Raw genomic sequence first — 20,339 nt, 5'->3', positions numbered from 1 at the left:
ATATCACGGATGAAAGACTCAGTTCCAAATCAACTTGAAGACAACCACAATCCTCAAACGGAGAAAAGGATGACGTCGTCAAGGATTTTGTCTTGCTTGGGCCTCTAAACAAGGCTTATGGGAGAAGCAGTCAGGAGAGCAAATGAAGCGTTGCTTCTAGTGTTGAAAAGCAGGGAAATTACTCTGGGGACCTGACCCAAGTCATGGTATGTACACTTGCCTCATATGCATACAAAAGGCGGGCACTGAATACAGAAGACTGAGGAAGACTTGATGTGTTTCAATTACGGTGCTGGCCCGGAAAGTGCCCTGGACTGCTGAAGGGACAAACGAATTTGTCTGGAAAGAAATACAGTCCAAGTGCTTCTTCGAGGCAAAGATGGAGACACTTTGTCTCATGTGCCTTAGACATGTTGTCAAGAAAGCGTAGTCCCTGGAGAAGGACATTATGCTTGGTAGAAGGGCAAGCAGAAAGGAAGGCTCTCAACAAAACGTTTAAACAGTGACTGCAAGAGCGAGCACAAGCACAAGAACAATCACGAAGATGGCACCAGACGGGGCAGTGTCTCATTCCTTTGTACGTTAGTCAGAACCAATTGGACAGCGCCAAGAACAACAGCAGCAACACAACCAAGGAGCCAGTGTTAGGCCCTGGAAGTTTAAGATGATCTTTGCTTGGAGAGCAATGTGCACCACGAAGAAAGGAGAAGACAGAAACCAAGGTAGTAGGGACAGGTGAGCAAAGCTCGGAATATGAGCTTTTTCGGGAATTTGAGAGTATGAGACAACTGTAGAGGAGCATATATCGTAACTTGATTTCTCATGAGTGAAATTAACATGTATATTTATGCACGATATGAATACAGAGGGAAACTTCTGCTGGATTATCTACTCAAACAGCACAGCATGTACTTTATGCAGGTTTGGGCTCACAAATTCTTGGGTCACAAATACAAAAGGTACCCCTCTCTCTACCTATTTTGACTCTCCTGGATGATGCAGGTCTAGAATGAGAAAAAAGAACCCCAAAGTCAAAAATACGATAAGAAGCCCAAGGTCCTGGGGAAGAAGTACCGTCAGAAAGCAACTAGCATTCAGAATCATGTAGGTCCAAGACAGTTCTAAATTCCAAATAAAGAAGCACATTTTTACATAAAGGGTAGGGCTATATTTTATGGGGTTCAGACATAGGATGATGAAGGAGTGTCACTTTAGCATTGCATTTGAAAACAAGACAGAGGGGGAAATATTTTGACCACTAGTATATCTTCTAGGGAAAAGCAAGAACTGCAAAGGAACAAATACCAATCTACCAGTGAGTGGAAGGCCGGGACAAACAAAAAGAAAACTGGCACCCAAAAGATCCAGGCAGGAAGTAACCAAGGTTGTATACGACCAAAGGGATTTGCCTCTTTCCTTAGGAGGCAAATCCTCCAAGAAGTCTGCAGCTTGCAGCATCTGCTTCAGCACAGAGAGGATCAGAGTATCCTTCACAAGGTCCAGTTCCCCTTTTAATTATAATTACTGACCACAAAGATGTCAGAATGAGGAATTCCAGACTTTCAGTGGACTGCCTTTCGCTGCAACACAGAGAGATTGAAGCCCATGTGCCTTTAAGCCATGAACAATAATGTTTATGCAAATGCAGATTATGAAATCACAGACATACAGCAAACTGTTGGGAGCATAAAACAGGCAAGAGTGGTAGAAGCAACACCTTGCCCAGTGAGAGCACGGTGGGAAAGGCCGAGTTCCATAGAGTTCTTTCTGGAATACCATCCTAGCCCAGTTCTAACAGCACACCTAATTGTTTAGGAATATGTATGATAGATTCAACATGAGTTAGAAACAAAAAGTAAGGAATAGTTCTGTAAAAACTACTATGAGCTAGAAGCATTTGTACCAGCACAAAGTACACGCTCCCAGGCAAACATTCCTTTCTCACTTTGTCTCGCCAAAAAAGACAGCGCCCTTCATTAAACTGAACGGTTCTCTGGCTCTCAATCATCTCCTTTTGTCCATTGATGTATTCAACTTAAGTATGCTATCCCATGGTCTTTTTCCCCTTCTGTCTCTCTTTACTCCTGAAAATACGCCTTAAAAGACATGTCCTCGTGCCACTCCCCTAAGGAAATCTTCTCTTAGCCCCTTTAACACGCATTTTCCTCCTCTGAATGTTCAATACACTTCATTTTGTCACATTCATCATATATTCATATGTCAATATTTTCCTATCTTACTTCTCCTTAGCCTCCCCTCACCTACAAAATTGAGAGCTTTATAATGAAAAAATTGTTTTGATGATGTATATATATGACTAGAGATATTGGTTCCAAATGAAGGCAATAAAAGTGTATTAATTTAATCAAATTGAATTCAATCTTAATGAATTATCATGTGAGTCTAAGATAAATATATATATATTCATTTTTCAAATTTGAGGCCAAGCTTGGATTACACAGGTAATTCAATTAATTATCCTTAAAATTTTAAAGTGTGTATTTTAATAATAATATATATAAATACAATATAATTATGGTTATGAAACTCAGAAAGAATTTTTATCTTACCTTGAGCTTCACGGGCATTCATCTGTATGGGTCTATAAGGTCACCTTTCCTAATCAGATCCACATGATCCACTCAAGTAAGCAAAGCCACGTGCGGCACACCTCCACCCAACAGATATGTATGTGATGCTTAGCATTCCAGATAGCATCAGCGGCCTTCCATTAATTAACACATATATCACTGCACAGGAGCAAGTCATATTTTGTTGTGTTATATAGGTGGCCATGAGTCATGGCTAACTCGATGGCACTAACCACAAAACGATAGGTTGTCTTTGGGGGATGTCAAGTACTTAGGAAGGCCCTTGTTCCTCAAACAAGTGCGAACTCTCCAATCAGTGGTTGAAATTCCTCGGATATGGGAAGTCCCTTCGTTGCCTTCCATCTGAGAATAAAACTTCACATGAAAGCACCTCTTCAAAAAGGTAATGAACATGTACTACAACTGTGAAAACTAGATTTTAAATTTCAGTGAGTAGGTAAATTAAAATGACTCTTTGCATCTTACTCTAATTAAAATCGTGATAAATTTGATTGTGATAAGAGCTGTACGAGCCCCCAATAAAATGATTTGTTATTAAAAAAAACTGTCTCCCAAATAAGTTGGATATGACTAAGACAAGCTAGGGAGCCATGTCCTTGGCTGTACTTGCCTTCTCTAAAGTCTCATACTATCTCTCCCTATAAAACACCACGTCTTCCTTCGTTCTTTTCCTTGTTGGTGGTGTCAGGTGCCATCGAATTCTGACTCGCAGTGACCCGGCACAGCAGCGTGAAGCATGCCGTCCTGCCCAGCCTCGCAATTCTTCTCATGGTTGAGCCCATCCATTGTTGCAGCCACTGTGCCCATCCATGCCCTTGAGGAGCTTCCGCTTTTTCACGGCCCCTCTACTTCACTAAGCATGCTGTCCTTTTCCAAGGACTGATAGCTCCCGGTAACATGCCCAAACATGAGAGGCACTCTGGTCATCTCTGCTTCTGAGGGATATTCTGGCTGTACTTCTTCCCAGGCAGATTTGGTTTTTGTTTTTTGGTGGTTTGGGGTTTCGTTTTTGGAAGCCCATGGTACTTTCAATATTCTTTGCCAGCACCATAATCCAAATGCATTGGTTCTTCTCCAGTCTCTTAAAGTCAATGTTCAATGTTCATCTTCCTTATGCAAGTGTTTGTTTTTACCTCATTTCAAGCTTTTAAAGGTTCGAGGGTAATGTGGGATCAATGATTAATAAATGAATGTAGCAGGTGGTTAGAGCTGAGTGGATTGTACTGAATTTTCACATGTCTTGTCCAATCCATACATTAAATCTCTAAGGTGGCTACTCAAATTATCCTAATTATGCAGACCAAGAATTAGGGCACAGAGAGTTTGTTGTTTGTGCCAGTCATACAGCTCATGAATGCTGAAGCTGATCCAATGCTGATGGGTTAGGAAATATTCGGAATGGCAACTCTGGGAATTGTTTGTCCCATTCAAGAACTATCTACATCATAGATCGATCAAATTTCAGTACCAACGTGGAGTGAGACTGACCGCATTTTATCATTATCCTCTTAATCCTTTTGAGTTTTGCCACTACTTCAGGAGAGAGCTTTTCAACAGAGCTGGAATCCAGCACAAAGACACACAGTGCAGTCTATCCTTCAACAAGGGGGACTTGGTATAATTAGGATGGCTTTCCATAATTGGCACTGTAAGGTAAACATAAAGGAACATATTAACAAATATTTATGAGCACATACTATTTACCAAGCATTCTGTAAGTGCACAAAATAATGAAAACACATATTTTATCTATTTTATAAGGTTTTTATATTTTATGTATTTTATAAGGTTTGAACCCTGGTAGAAAGTATTACACTGCCATTGAGTTAGTATGAATTTAAAATTGCTTCCTGATCTTTTATGTTCACTGATGAAACACACAATGTTCCTCTAGTTCCGTGAGGCTTCCTGACCCCCCACTATCATGACCCCAGTCCTGCCTTTCACTGCGGGCTAGACCAGAGCATGTGCACAGGTAGAAATAAGAGACAAGAGCTCACAACACATGGAATCCAGGAACAGGACTGGGGGTAGCGATGCCAGGAGGATAGGGCGGGAGAGGAGGGGAGGAGGAGGTAACCGATCACAGTGATGGACACATAAACACCACCCACCTCCAGGAGGACGAACAAGAGAAACCATAGGGGAAGGGAGCCAGCTGTCGGTGTAAGATATGAAAATAATAATAACATAATTTATCAAGAGGTCACAAGGGCGAGGGAAAGGGGGAAAAAACGAGGAGCTGACACTAAGGGCTCAACAGAAAGTAAATGTTTAGAAAAATAATGATGGCAACATATGTACACATGTACTTCATTCAATTGATGTATGGATTGTTATAAGAGCCGTCAGATTGCCCAATAAAGTGATTTTTAATAAAAAACATTTAATTGTCTTCCTAACAAGTTGTCATAATTACACTGTGTCTTTTGAGGAAATAGACCAAGGTCACCCCTTGGGGAGACGGAGACATAATCTTGGGAACAGAGCTCTCTGTCTTGAATTGGACTGGCCCAGCAAATCCACTCAGAAGACACTGTTTTGATTAAACTATTTTTGAAGGCACCCGAGGAGAACAGGAGACAAGTGTCGTCCGTAAAGAAATCCCTTGCAGCTATCCACGGCTTGCAGAAACAGGTTTAAGAATGCTCAACTGGGGACAAGCCCCACTCATAGTATTTTTACTGACTCTAGTACTTAGAACACTTTTAAAAGCATCTACACAGAAGTAAAGGAAAAGAAGTGGAGGGAGAGTGGATGCAGAAAGGCCAGGTCGAAGGTCAGCATTAAGAAAGATTGTGACTTGTGACACCTTAATCGGCAGTGTCAGATATCACTTACCCAAAAAGCTGTCCTTCCTCAGAGTTCTGCTCTCCCATGCTCTCTAGGGTGCCCTTCTTCTCATGGGACCCGGTACATACCATCATACTTATCTCAGTACATTTCAATTATATATGCAAATGACACATTCAAACCTTCCCTGCCCACCACCGCATTCTCCCTTAACTCCACAAAGCCTACTATTAATCATCGAGTCATTCCCTAACCATGGCCCTCACATATGTGCCGCTGTAAAACTTCATTCCATAGGCCCTGTGGCACAGGCTCCCAAGGGACGATTCTCGGTGTATTGCAAGGTCATTCTTTTGGAATTGCAGGCATCTATGAAATTATTTGCTTTCAGGTGACCTCGGGTCCCCTTCTTTAAAAGCCTATTAGAGGAAGGAAGAGCCTGTGAAGTAGCCCTAACTACTTTGCCATCCGCACTCTATGGCATGTCATTTATAAAGACTTGAAACTGAGAGAATCTGCCATTCATTAGATTGCTAGTCACTCAAATACATAGCAAAATGCAATTAATTTTTTTTCTTTTACAAGAGATATATTTGAAAATACGATCCTACTGATCAAAGTAGAACTACTCTGTAGAGTCTGGGAGTAACTGCCTTATCTTTCTCCCCACTCCCCCCGCTCCCCGCCTCCAGGAACTGGCATGTTCAAATCTGACCTTTCCATTAGTATCCCAACACATAATCCATTGGGCCACAGGCTTCTTTTTTTAATTAATCTTTGTCAGATAATACATCATACAATTCAATAGTTTGATCACATCAAGAAGATGTGTGTAATCATCACCACAATCAGTTCAGAGCATTTCCTGCATTCTTTTACTCAGCGATATTAGCTCCTCATTTCCCCACAACCTCCCTGTCATAGCCCCCAAGGAACCATTAATCCAGTAAATCTACAGATGTATCTCTCCTGGATTTAATATACAGAAAATGATTTTTAAAACCCTAACAACAACATCAAAATAAAACAGATGAACACTTCAGTCAAAAAGAATGAGGAAAATATTAAAAACTAGAACAAATTTTAAATGGCTCAAAACAAAGACCAATAGATAAGATCTTAAGTTTTATGATTGATCTGCAGCATTCTACTTTCCAATGCCCTCTGCTTGATAGCAGGCTATTCACATCCCTGGTCCATGGATGACCAGAATCCCTTGGTCAGAGGGAATGTACTGGGGGCTTACTCTATATTTTTTTCCAACCTAAACAACTTTAAAATGGGTTCAAGGGGAGGTCAAATGAGACAATATGATGTTTTCACTACGTCTGTCATAATCGATGCTCCCTGACTGATAACGGGGCTGTTCCCATCCCGTAACTATGATCAGAGAAGGTTCAGCTGGGTCCATGTGTGCCCTGCAAATGGATTTGGGGTTCCCACTGTCATCCATAGTTGTCTGAAAACCACGTGTTCACCATTTAGGCTCTGATGCCATTCCCCTCCTTTGAGTTGGGATTTTATTATTTAAAATCCTTAGATCACACAGGCTGATGTGCTTCTTCCATGTGAAACTGGTTGATATATTACTTAGATAGCAGTTTCTTTATAAATTCTTTATAAAATGAAATATCAAAAAGGAACAAAAGCTCCTATATAAGCATAGTCTTTGAAAATAAACACTCAGACACCTTAGCTAGACTAAGGCCTCATATTGGAGGGAGTGTTTTTTGTAAAAAAAAAAAAATTACAGCATCTAACGATTAGATAACTCTTCCCTGGTTTCTGTCAGAAACCTGGCCTTTTAAGATGTAAAATACATCGTCCATACACAGCCCCTCCTCTTTCTAATTAAACCCCATTGAATCACACAGAATAAACTGTAGAGAGTTTCTGTCCTTACCATCCTTAATGGAATCTGTCTTGAACTATAGAACCAAAAAAAAGTTAAAATTTTAACAGTTTTTAAAATTGTCAATTGATATTAACTCTACATATGATGAATTTGATCAGCAAAAGGCTTTCCAAATTAAACTGAGCCAAGGAGCAAAGGATCGATAAATGTACTTACCTGCTTTGTGTCAAAGCCAACCACAGCCTGGCTAATCACATGACCTCAGAAAATCAACTGCATGGAATCAATCAAACCAGATTTTCCAGCTCCAGTCGGACCTAGGAGCAGAATCCAAGTTTGGTGAACCACACCTCCAAGTGGGTTGTAAGTTCTCCCTGAGCCTGTTTAGACACAAGTGTTAATAATTGACTGAGATTACTTGCAAAGACAAAATCTGTTCTGTTTTCTCTTTATTGATATTTTTGTTGTTAGCTACTTGACTTGTATGAAAAGACATGAGGTAGTTCAGAGTCGACCCGAGCTCAAAATGTAGGTGAGAGAAGGTCACGTCAAAGAATAATTCTAACTAAACGCAATTGTACACATAAACTTACCGTCATCTACTAAAGTATATAAACTAGGAATAAATATGACATCAAGAATGGATGTGAATTATTGATAAAGACTTTTTAAAGCCACAGTTCTACATGTGCTGTTTATGGAAGTGGAACATTTTAAACATGTTATTGACGTTCTTATACCGCCCGGCCCCTTCCATCATAATTTCCTAATTTAGTTGAAAATGAAATTTCAAGAATTCTAGGCAAAACTGAAGATATGCAACCCAGGATTTATTTTCCTTCAAATAAATAAAGCATATTAGAAATGGTTTTGGTAGTCACCGATCTGTTTTAGCCTTATGCTATCAGATAGTTTTAAGCTAGTAGATGTAGTGAAAGCTTGTTCTTGGATGTGCTACTAATTATGTTGGCCAATGCTATCATCGAATAAGACTAATACAATAAATATAGCAATGGCAGTTTAAAAATATTAACTTACATAGTGAGCCCCTCTACTGTTCTTTTGTCCAATAAGCCTAGGGAAATAATCATGAAACCATAAGCATTAGAAGTGCTGACTGTGCCCTTGCTGGATACGACCAAAATAAAGTTGTTGGAAGTTGGACTTGAAGAAAAAAAAATGAAGTGCTGATTGTCTGATGGAATGAAAATGAATGAATTCACTAGAAACAAGTATATAACAGCCTTCCCATGAGAACAATGTATTATAATGGAAAGTGAATGAAATTCTGGAAATTTCCTTTACCATCATCTGAGTTGAACAGACTGGTACTATAGGCAAGATGGATGACTGTCTTTATATTGAACCTTACTCCCTATAAAAATTCACATTTTTAGAGACTTCTTATGACACGGATAGAGCTTTAAGGATCGTCATTTACTGTTGGGGCATAATGCAAGGAAATAGCTACAGACATCGATTAATCATTGGAATATGAAAGTATGAAGTATAAATGTAGAAAAAATTAGAACTTGTCAAAAATGAAATACAATGCACAATGATCTGAATCATGTGCATTGGTGAGTTGACACAGCCTGGTCTGAGCCTTCTGAGTAGGGCAATCCTGGTTTACCTGTCCAGGATGGACACCTACAAGAGGAATGGCATGGCATTCATAGGCAAAAGGAACATTTCAAACCCCTTCCTAAAGTATAATGCTGCAGGTGATAGGATCATATCTCTACGCCTACCAGGAAGTCAGGCTGTTAATACATATGCAAATTGATGCACCAACCATGAGAGCCAATGATGAAGAAATTGAATACTTCTATCAATGATCAATTTGAAGCTGATTAAACATGCAATTAAAATGTATTTATAATTACTGATCACTGGAATGCAAAATTTGGAAACAAAGTAGAAGAATTTGGAAGCAAAGTAGTTGGAAAATATAACTGTGGTGATAGGTGTGAAGCTGGAGATTGTATGACAGAAGACCTATGACCCCATATTACTTTATTATAAATATGCTAATTACTGTACCTCCTAATTAATAGATTAATGATATTTTCTCATCTCTAGAATCTCTGTAATAGGTTTCCTTGGCTAGGAATTCTTACAGCAAATAATTCTGGGTTTTTGAGGCATTTCATGTAAATTGGGCATTATATAATGAACTGCCATAATCTAACCCTCCTCCAATAAAGAAGGTGAAAAATATCTGCCTGTTGTCTGTCCTAGTGTTGTCTGTCCTGGTGTTGTCTGTCCTGGTGTTGTCTGTCCTGGTGTTGTCTGTCCTGGTGTTGTCTGTCCTGGTGTTGTCTGTCCTGGTGTTGTCTGTCCTAGTGTTGTCTGTCCTAGTGTTGTCTGTCCTAGTGTTGTCTGTCTGTCCTAGGCCAGAGTCATGTGCCTCAGAAGAACATAATACTCTGGGGAAGCATTCAGAATAGTCCAGTCTTCCTGCTTCCTCTGAAATTTTGATCTCCTTCATTCAAGAAATTAATAGAGAATTATGACATGAACATCTAATTTTTAGAATAGTTTTTCCACCCATTTTTGTGTATTAGCTCAATCTAATCAGTATAATATTGAATGAATCAGAGAAAATAAAAGTTCACATTTTTTGTGGCTCCATTTATATTAAGTACAAAATCAGGGAGAAAATGGTAACAAAAAATAATAACTATCTTTAATAACTAGAAGGAGTAATAAACCAGTTTTTTGAAGTAATAGTACTATTCAATTTACTTATCTGAGTAGTGGCTGCATGAGTGTAATCAATTTGTAAAATTTGCCAAGTAGTACACTTACCATTTTTTTATTTTTCAGTTTGTTATAATTGAATTAGAATTTGATTTTTACAAGAAATGAGATAAAAATATGCATTGTGAAAAGTAGGTAATGAATGGTCAACAAACTCATGATTATGTGACATAATGAATAATTATATATATAGCAGAATTAAATATTTAATTATATACATATATTTAATTATATGCATATATGTACATATATAATTATATATATACATCAGAATTAAATATTTAAAGACAGGGGGAAAATGTACTAAGACTTGAAATTAAACATTTAAATAAACATGGTAAGCAATATACTCTTTCATGTTTATATGCTAAGAGATCAGTATTTTCAACCCTGTGACCTGTAGTAAATTAAGAGAAGTCAATAATAAATTTAAGACAGAAATGCTCAACCAGCTAGTAAGATCAAATCACTCACAAAGGCAAAGCCAAAGCCAAAACCTGACCTTACTATTTGTCACAGCGGCCTCCATGACGTGGAAATTTGTAAAATCCCAATAAACCAAAGGCAATCCAGGGACTGTGTTTCGAGAGACAGTCAAGTAGTATGGCCTCAGACAATAATTTAGAACAGGTGCACACTCCGGGACTACTAGGATTTTCATGAGCCCTTGCTTTAAAAGGGTAGATAGAGATAAACAAATATTTCATAGAATGTCAATTACCAATACACATGAACTTGTTATCAGTGATAACATAAATGAATATGAGAAACTTTTTTTAACCATCTAATTGGAAAATACGCTAAAACTTGACAACATCAAAGATTGGCAACAAGGTGTGGAAATGGACATTTTCTTCAAAAAGTTTTGTTGCATATAAGTCACATATCATACAATTCAACAGTTCAATCATACTAAGAAGAATTGCGAAATCATCACCACGATAATTTCAAAACATTTTTTTCTTTCTGGTACTCACTGTTGTCAGCTCCCCATCCCACATTGCCCTTCTCTGCCGTACCCCCAAGAAATGACCGATCACTGTACTCTCTCTCTGTTTACCCCGCCTGGATTTCAAATAAAGGAAAACGTACCAAAAAGAAAAATAAACTAACAATGATGACAAAGTAAAATAGAAAACAAAAACAGAGAATAGTAAAAACTAGAACATATTTAAAATAGGTGAGCAGGGAGATAAGGTGTTCATTTTAACGGCTTGCATCTGCCACCACCCATTTTGCGGTGCACTCTGCATGACAGCACAGCGAGTCACGTCTCTACCCTGAAGACAGACATTTCTATAACACGGTTGGGGATTGTCTGGATCACTGAAACTAGCCGAAATGCAATCTTGCATAATCTTTAAGCTGCCAGGAAGTTACCCTAAAGAAGGAATTTTGTGCACAAAATTATATGTATAAAATGTTAGACAAGTGTTGCTTCTAAAAGTAAAGCATTGCAAAATATGTAGTCCAATTATGGTCTTTCGATAAAATGAGAAATCTCAGCAAAATGTATCCAGTGCAATTAAGCAAATTGAAGCTCTGATTTCCTCCCAAGAGGGTATCAGAGTCTGAAAATCTCTATGTTTCTCTCTCTCTCTCTCTCTCTCTCTCTCTCTCTCTCTCTCTCTCTCTCTCTCTCTCTCTCTCTGTCTCTCACTGACTCTTCATTCTTCTTTCTTGGCCCCCCTCTCTCTCTTTCTCTACCTTCCCTTTGCCTCTTCCCTTCCCTTTTACCCTTTTCTCTCCCCATACCCTCACATACTCACACGTATGGAAAAAGCTGTATATTTTACTTCCGCCACAAAGTGCTAGCAAACCAACTATTACCAGGTTTCACTCCAGAGTACATAGAGCTACAGTAAATGGAAAAGACTCAGAAAAGTTAAAATGAGTTTATATTTTATTTTTCCCCTTAACTAGATGGATCACCTGACATCTGTTAAACATACAAGGAAAAACTCTACAGGGTTATCGGATTAAACCTACTTTTACTTCAGAAACTTCACATTCTTGAAAAGAAATCTGACCTGTAGGAAGTCTGATTATATCAGCTACAGTGGGGCGATGGTGGACGTTCTCTTATCTTGGTCCGTTTGTGGATTATGGTTGCCATAGCATGGGACATCTTGATCGCTAAGCATGTGATTGTTGGTTTTGCTGCTAATGTTAAAATGTGTTACTTCAAATCCTGACATCTCCGTTCTTGGAAATGTAGAAGGCTGACAGGACCGGCATATAAGCCCAACAGCACACTCCTTATGACAAAGCACCGTTAGTGTAGCGCCTGGCTTCAAGGACGTGTGTCAAGCCCATGGACTCTGGCTTATAAAGGAGTCTGAACTGCTTTCCTCCCAAACAGTTTTGCAGATTCTTTTGTTGCATCCATGTTAACCGAGTTGTCACTGTCATACTTGCAAACCTAGTAGGGGGGAAAGTGTGTTTTCCATTAAATATTGAAAACAGACGCATGTGTTGTCACAAGCTTGCGTTTATAGCCTTCATTTATTTTACATTGCATATGAGACAAGCAATCGGCATGAGAAGGAAACTATTTACCCAGTGTCCTATTCCAAACTATTATTTCTAATGATTAAGAACCAAAACAATTATTGGTAAGTACCTAAATGTCAGTGGAAACCAGCAGGCCACTTACCTGTCCATAGAAGCTGTCCAAGGCACAGAGCCGAGGGGAGCTTCTCCGGCTGCCAGAGGAAGCAGGGAGTTCTTGGGCAGTGTGCAGCTGCAGAAACCCAGGGAAAGGAGGGAAACTCAGTGTGGCTCAGCACACCTGGCAATAGGCCAGCTTCCCTGAACGGTAGTGATGAATTGATCCAGCTAAGTTTAGATTGTCAAATTGAATCAAAACAATATTGGGAGACAAGGATATTAAGTCAGAGGGAACAAAACAGCTGACTGCATTTGTGTACGTGACCTTTGAAATAAAAAAGAAAATTCAGGGCTTTTAAAATACACATACATGCACATATACAAGCAAATACTCCACCTCCAGAGAACCTGCCTCAAGTCCATCCTCTGTTTTTTTCTTAATCTCTGCTCTCAGTTTAGTCCAAACCAGCATATTCTCTTATGCTATAATCAGCTCCAAAAATTCAAATCAGCTGCCTGGCCCACAAGGGCATGCAGGTTCTTTACCATACTAAACACACCAGTAATAGCAAACAAATGTTTTAACAGTTTGGAAGCATAATTCATTTAGCTAAAAACTTCGATAAGGTACTATTGTTTATCAGACATCTTAATTATTTTAGTAAATAGGGATATTTACTTAAAGGAATTTGCCAATTTTATCTCTAAAGGTCAAGTAAATAAATTTGATAATGTTGGAGGCACATGATTTCCCAGAGGCCATTCTGTTTCTAGAATGTAGAGCCAAGAGTTGAACTATTTTAACCTACAGGCAAACAGAGTGGTGATGGGCTCACAAGTACACACATTTGTCAAAACTCATAAAATTATACACTCTAAATGTGTGCAAGATATTGTATGGGGGTAAATAAAAAGGTACTACTACAAAATCATTGGAACCTTCATTAAACAAAAATATCAAAATATGAAGCTATTGCTTCTGGTCCTACTCTCTATCTAGGACTAAACACTTCTAAAGATGATATTTCCATCTTTCTAAGCCTACCCTGAATGAGTCTGTGTTCTTCTGTTTACATTACATCAAAATAGCAGCTTTGGCATCCTGGAGAAAACAAAATGGTATTCCTTTTCAATATACTCTGCATTTGAGGAATAAAAAATAAGCCTGAAGGAGCAAGATCAGGGATAGATACTGTTTCCCAGCGGCCTTCTCAGAGGGTGGCCCGTGCTGCCCTGAAGAACGAACAGGCACGTGGCTGTGACGGAAGAGAAATAAAACGTTGGTGCAAACTTTGTTATTGTTTTCTTACAGCACCTTCCTAATAAACCCCATGGTTGTTCTGTGCCCCTCAAAAATGATCAGGATTGGAGCTCTTACAGATATCTTAACATCCCATAGTTCAATCACATCAAGCAGTAGTATACAATTACTGCCACAGTCAGTTTGAAAGCATTTTCTTTCTTCTCGAACTCCTTGACATCAGCTCCCCTTTATTGCCTCTCTCCTCCACTCTCCTCCCAAGGATTCTGTTTCCCCCCCCCATGGTAGATTTGGGGGAGGGGGGTTAGCCATACCTTACAATCCAATATATCCACTCACGTGCGATTCTGTTCCTTGAGGGTGCCATCCACCGAGAGGGTTACAGAGTCATGAATACTATCAGCCTGCTAGTCCCACCACCACCACCCCTCTCCCCATCCCCTCAAGGAAGCGTTGCTCCTGCTGCTGTCCCTGTGGGGCTAACTACCTTTGCTTTCATGTCTCAAACTAACTAGCCCGGCAGAGTCCCTTAGAAGCCACTGTTTCCATGGAACTGTTCAAAAGAAGTTTCCTGTGCTAGGCTGGGTTCTTTCGAGAAGTGAAATCAGTGGTATTCATATCCGTATAAACAAGAATTTTATATCAAGAAGTAGTTTTCTATCAAGAAGGCATCCCAGCCCAGTCCAAGTTGAGGCCAAGTGTCTGAGGATAGGCAGAGGCCGACTCAGACTCATATAGCAGCGAGCGATGACGTAGACAGGGGAAGGGGCATCTAGGAAGATCCTAGGCCAGTGTTTGCAGAGGCTGGTGGAAACATGGCAGGGCACTGACAGCTTTCAGGGCAGGGCAGCCCATAGGCAGACACAGAGTGCCAGCAAGGGTGAAGACAAAAACAAGAGAGAGACAAACGTTCCTGGTTTCTCCATTATAAGAAGACCACACCCCCAGAGAGACATAATTCGGCTGTATCTTGATTGGCAGATTGGATTAAATTCCTGTACTTTCACAAAAATCCGAGTTGATATAAAATATAACTACCACAATACCCGACAAGACTGAGCCAAGCATCCTCCTGAGAGAAGTCTGCAAGCAGCCAGTGACCTCAGAGCTACCGGCAACGCGGTGAACTTGAGCCAATGCAGCAACACTCTACTTGCCATGGTATTTGATGAGACCACCTTTTTAAAAGACAAAGAGAGGCTACACAGAGAAGGAATTAGCCTTTGCAATCTACCTAGAAGCAGGGATGAGGGAATGGTAGTTAGATAGCAGACAAGAGTCAATCCTGGTGAAAAGAAAGGCAATAGCCAAGGTTGGGGAGGCCGCCACGAGGTGCCCAAGGCAAAGGGAGACACTGAGAGGTACACAGGAGTAAAGGGCACTTAGGGGAAATGCCACGCCGTATACCATCTTGCAAAAGCAGTAAGAACCCACAATACATAGGTAAATATGTATGCTAAGTATGAGGGAGGTCATGTAGGAGGTCAAGTATAAGGGAGGTCATATGTAAAGGTTTGGTGCTTGATATCTCTAAACACATATTTGCAAACCCTCCCTACTGTCAGCAAGCAAGATTGTGTCATTTGCATATTGCAGGTTAAGAATTTTTCCTCCAATCCTGATCCTGCATTCTTCTTCATAGGATCCAGCTTCTCTGATTATTTGCTGAGGATACAGATTGAGTAAGTATAATGAGAAGATGCGTCTCTCCTGATTTCACACTGCAGTATTCCCTCGTTCTGTTTGCACAATGGCCTTGGTTTGCGTAAAGGCTCTGCATGAGCACGAGGGTCCTGGAACTCCCCTTCTTCTCAAGGCTATCCATAGTTTCTATGATCCACACAGTCGAATGCCTTGGCATAGCCGGTAAAACACATGGAAGCATCTTTCTGGCATTATCGGCATTCAGCCAAGTTCCACCTGGCATCAGCAACGATATCCCTTGCTCCACATCCTCTTCTGAACCTAGCCTGAATCTCTGGGAGTGCCCTGTCAATGTACTGCTCTGACTGTTATTGGTTGAGCTTCCTCAAGATTTTACTTGCATGAGATATTAATGATATTGTTCTGTACTTTGAGCATTCTGCTGGATCACCTTTTTATGAATGGGCAAAAATATGAATCTGTTTTAGTCAGTTGGCCAAGTAGCTGTATTCCAAATTTCCTGGTAGACAAGCAGGCGCTTATTGTGCGTCATCAGCTTGTTGAATCATTAAATTGGTATTCTACCAGTTCCTGGAACCGTGCTATCAGTAATACTTTCAGTGCAACTTGAACTTCTTTCCTTGGTTCTCGCTCATATGTTACCTCCTGAAATGAAAGAAAGTTACTCGTTCTTTTTGTTACAGCTACTCTGTGTGTTCTTTCCATCTTCTTTTGTTGTTTCCTGTACCATTCAGTGGTTTGTGCACAGGATCTTTGCATATTGCAACTCAAGGCTTGATTTTGTGGTTGTTTTAGTTCTTCCAGTTTAAGGTGTGCTGAGCATGCTCTTCCTTTGTGTTTATAACTCTAGGCGTTTGCACGTGTCATTAGAATATTTTACTTTGTCTTCTTGACGCATACCAGTAGATGTGAAGGTAATGATATTGGTAAAAGTAAGATATGAGGGTAATGATACTGGTAAAAATAAGTAAAAAGAATATTATTAATGATATCATGGAAACTTTTATTAAACAATAATATGAAAATGTAAAGCTATCATTCAGCCCAGGTGCAGTATAGCACCGATGAATCACACATCATTCCTCTAGTTCCTGAACGCTTCCTGACCCTCACTACCATGATCCAGTTCTACCTTACACAACCGGATGCACTGGAGTATACACATTGGCACAGAGAAGAGCTCTTGACACATGGAATTCAGGACAGGTAAAACCCTCAGGAACAGTAGTGGGAGTAGCGATATCATGAGGGCAGGAGGATCTTGTGGGGGGAGAGGTGATGGGAGAAAGGGGGAACCCATCACAAGGTTGAATATATAGCCCCCTGGCCCTCTGAGGGGAGTGAAGAACAGAAATGTGGGTGAAGGGAGACAATGGACAGGATAAGCTATAAAATGACAACAGTAATATATAATTGATCAAGAATTATGAGGGTGGGAGTGTCAGGGAAGAGACGGGGAAAAGAGGAGCTGATTCCAAGGGCTCAAGTAGAAAGAAAATGTTTTGCAAATGTTGTTGGCAACATATGTACATGCATGCTTTATACAATTGAATGGATTGTTATAAGATTTGTACGAGTACCCCAATAAAATGATTATAAAATAAATAAATAAAATGGTCAAACAGACTCTTGGGGGAAAACTTTTTTAAAAGTCTGAAGTTAAAGATAAAGTAAAATAGGTTCATTGTGAACATGTGGATTTTGTTTCACAATTATGTACACGCATGTGTAGGGCTGTGTGTTTGTGTGTGAGTGTGTGATGGTTGTTACTCTAAACTGCTTTAAACATTATAAATAAAATTATTCATTTTCTTCATTCTGTGTTACATGATGCACATCTGTCTTATTATCTCATTGCCGGTACCATTGTCATCAGCCTTTGTACAATTAATCAAAATAAAATTATTAATAAATGGTATAATGATCTAACTTACCGTGTGACCCCTGTTATTTTCCTTATGTAGCTTGGCTCCTCCTTAATTCCTAGGGGATAATAAATATATTAACTTGTCACTAATCAAGTATGACCACATCTGTCTCCTAAATTGTGTCTTCTTGTGAACCCAGCCCCAAGCTGTTGAGTTAGGTTAAGAAGCGCAATGAGATGGAGAGTAGACCCTCTTTACCCAGCCATCTTAATGCTGACCAAGAAGGAAATACATGTCTTAAAAGATATGTTCCGATGGTAAACCTTCTCCGTTCCTATCTTTCATATCACACACTCCCTCTGCTCACTTTCCTTTCAAACTAATCAATTTTGGGGTGTCAAAACTGGCCACACTTTCCAGATAATAACCGCGTAATCTTTCTACTTGGGTTTTATTTTGGAATTCAGGACAGAGTATTAACTGACATGAAATTTCATTGCCCTCTTATTTTTTCTTATTGTTGAAATCAGTGAAAACCGAAACCACAAAGCTTGGAACTAGAACATACTACCATGAACTAGAATATAGTATTATCTACTTTAACTTACCTTCAGCTCAAAAAATCGCACAATCATAATAATCGTGTCTCAGTGAATTAAAACAACAAGCTTCGGTGTCTGGACAGATAGTAACAGTCTCAGGATCACAGTAACGAAAGGTCAAACTTGTAAATGTGATTTTAGAGGCTCTACAACAAGTAAAAGTGTCTATTTCGGGTTTGCTTTCTACTTGGCGATCACTCAATAAGTAATGAGTAATAAAAAAGAAGGAAGACTTTGGGTATTTAGATTCTTCATCTATTTCAGGATAATGCCCAGGTTTAAGGGCTCCAAAATTTTTACTTTGATCATGAACCAGGGTGAGAGCGGGTCCCTGCTGTGGGCTTTTCTGGAGAATGCTTGTAACGGCACGTCCATGAGCACCCCACTTACACAGGAGACTCAGTGCCGCGGGTCCAAGGAGCTTCTGCAGAGTCTTTTCTGGTTCATGCCAAACAGCTGTCATGGCCATGACTCTGAACAATGGAAAAGCAAACGTCAAACACCTAGTACAGAATAGTAGTGGTTGTTTTTTTTATGTAGTTGAAAGATGTGACACAACATTCTCAATTCAACACTTTTCACACGTCCAGTGTAGTGGCACCAGTCATTTCGTGGAACGATCGTCAATATCGTTGTCAGATTGTTCATCACTGTAAACAGAATTTCTCTGCTTCTTAAAGTAATTTCTTGAGTCTTCCACCCTTTGTTCTTGATAACCACTACTCAACATTGATCCCACACATTTACCTTTCTTTTTGAATATGCCTTTATCTAGTGGTGTGCTGGATTACACATAAGTCTGATAAGCGTGGGGTCATTGTTAACCATAAGGTTGAACTGACCAGCTGTTCCACCAAAGGCAGATGAGGCTTTTTGGTTCCTGCACAGTTACAGCCTCAGAAATCCTAGATGAGTCAGAATCTACGTGACTGAAGTGTGTTTTGCTATACATTTGCTCTTTCTCATTCTTTACTTATGGTACTTATTACTTATGTCTTCTGTAAGTGGGACCATACAATATTTGTTATTTTGTGATTGGCTAACTTCATTCAGCACAATATTTTCAGGGTTTATCCTGTTACAGCATGTATCAGTACTTCATTTCACTTTATAGTGGAACAAGAGCTCCTTATAAGTACTCATATGTTCCTCCTCCTTCCATCTGTTGATGGATATTTAAACTGCTTGTGTTTGTTTCTCTTATGAATAGTGATATAATGAATACCGGTGTACATATGGCTGTGTCCTTGTTTAGGTCTCTTGAGAAAATCTATACCTTAGAGTGGGATTGTAGGAATATATGGTAGTTCTATGCTTAATTTGGGGGAGAACTCCAAATGGTTTTCCACAGCAAGTGAACTATTCTGTATTGACAAGTACAATTCCAGAACTAAGGAAGGTTCTAATTTATCTACATCATCACCAACATCCATTGTTATTTTTTTTGGTTTTAATCTTAACCATCCTAGTGAAATTGAATTGTTATCTCATTGTGATTTGATTTGTCTCTCCCTAACAGCTCATTTGGAACCCTGGTGGTGTAGTGGACTATGAGTTGAGTAACTGACTGCAAGGTCAGCAGTTCAAATCCACCAGCCAGTGTACGAAAGAGAAATGAAGGTTTCTGCTCCCGTAAAGATTTACTGTCTTTGAAACTCACAAAGACAATGCTAATCAATAGGGTCTTTGTAAATGTGAATTGACTTGTTGACAGTGCATTTGACTTTTCATAGCAGCTAATGTGTTATGGGGTCCTGGTGATGCAGTGGTGACAGCGGGGCTCGGATTCGATAGAGCAGCAGCTCTGTGAGAGACAGGCAGGGCGTTCTATCCCTGTAGACGGGTAGTCTTGGGAACTCATAGGTCAGTTATACCCTGGTCAACAGGATTGCTACGAGTTGGCATGAACTTGATGGCAGTTTGTGTTTGTTTTTGTCTTTATTTTAATGTGGTTAATGGTAAATGCAGAAAAGACTGAAGCTATGAAAGATTTCATCATGTTTATATTCTCAATCAATTCTCATGGAAACATCAGTCAAGAGACCAAACAAAACACTACATTTGTAAATCTTCTGTACAAGACCTCTTTAAAATGTTGAAAGACAAGGCTATTACTTTGAGCTAAGGTATACCTGATACAAGCCATGGTATTTCCAATCACTTCATATGCACATAGAAGGTGAGAACTGAATTAGAAAGACCAAAGAAGAACCAGTGCATTTGAATTATGGTGCTGGTGAAGAATATTGAAAGTGCCATGGACTGCCAAAAGAACACACCAGTCTAGCTTAGAAGAAATACAGTCAGAAT

The 20,339-nt window shown here is 39.6% G+C and overlaps 1 pseudogene; it reads right to left on the bottom strand.

Moving 5' to 3' along the window:
• Window positions 1-975: 975 nt before the first annotated feature.
• On the bottom strand, window positions 976-18,498 carry LOC142432556 (interferon-induced protein 44-like; annotated as a pseudogene).
• Window positions 18,499-20,339: the final 1,841 nt, after the last annotated feature.

Source organism: Tenrec ecaudatus, chromosome 1, assembly GCF_050624435.1.
Source record: "Tenrec ecaudatus isolate mTenEca1 chromosome 1, mTenEca1.hap1, whole genome shotgun sequence".
NCBI lineage: Eukaryota > Metazoa > Chordata > Mammalia > Afrosoricida > Tenrecidae > Tenrec > Tenrec ecaudatus.
The sequence above is the reverse complement of the archived record's forward strand: the minus strand, read 5'-3'. Positions and strand labels throughout refer to the sequence as shown.